Below are 952 nucleotides of genomic sequence, written 5' to 3'. Positions count from 1 at the left end.
TTATTTTTGGGACAGAGAGAGACAGAGCATGAACGGGGGAGGGGTAGAGAGAGAGGGAGACACAGAATCGGAAACAGGCTCCAGGCTCCGAGCCATCAGCCCAGAGCCTGACGCGGGGCTCGAACTCACAGACCGCGAGATCGTGACCTGGCTGAAGTCGGACGCTTAACCAACTGCGCCACCCAGGCGCCCCCAGGCTCTTGAATTCTAATCTACTTTGTTTTCCTTTCCTTTCTGCCATGGTTTTTTTTCTTTATTGCCTGTCTTACAGATTTCATTTTGAAAGTATGATATTTTAGCATAGTATAAACTGATTCTATATAGTAATTTAATGTAACTTCTCAATAAATAATGTTTTAGAAATAACTTGTTGATATTCCATATTTTCCCTTTTTAAAAGTTATTATTTTAATTCCACTTAATTAACACACAGTGTTATATTAGTTTCCAGTGTACAATATAGTCATTCAACAGTTCATACATTACCCTGTGTTCATTATGGAAAGTGTACTCCTTAATCCCCATCACCTATTTAACTCATAACCACCATCCCCCCCCCCCCCCCCAGGTAACCATCACTTTGTTCTCTACAGTTAAGAGTCTGTCTCTTGCCTTGTCACTCTTTCTCTTACTTTTCCCCTTTGCTTGTTTGTTTTGTTTCTTAAATTCCACATATGAGTGAAATCATATGGTATTTGTCTTTTTCTGACTGACTTGTTTCACTTAGCATTATACTCTCTAGCTCCATCATTGTCATGGCAAATGGCAACATTTCATTCTTTTTATGGCTAAATAGTATTTCCTTGTGTGTGTGTGTGTGTGTGTGTGTGTGTGTGTGTGTGTGTATACCACATCTTCTTTATCCATTCATCAATTGATGGACACTTGGCCTAATGCAAACAATACTGCTATAAACACTTAGGATACATGTATCCCTTTAAATTAGTGTTCT

This window comes from Felis catus, chromosome D1 (genome assembly GCF_018350175.1).
Source record: "Felis catus isolate Fca126 chromosome D1, F.catus_Fca126_mat1.0, whole genome shotgun sequence".
NCBI classification, from domain to species: domain Eukaryota; kingdom Metazoa; phylum Chordata; class Mammalia; order Carnivora; family Felidae; genus Felis; species Felis catus.
The sequence above is the reverse complement of the archived record's forward strand: the minus strand, read 5'-3'. Positions refer to the sequence as shown.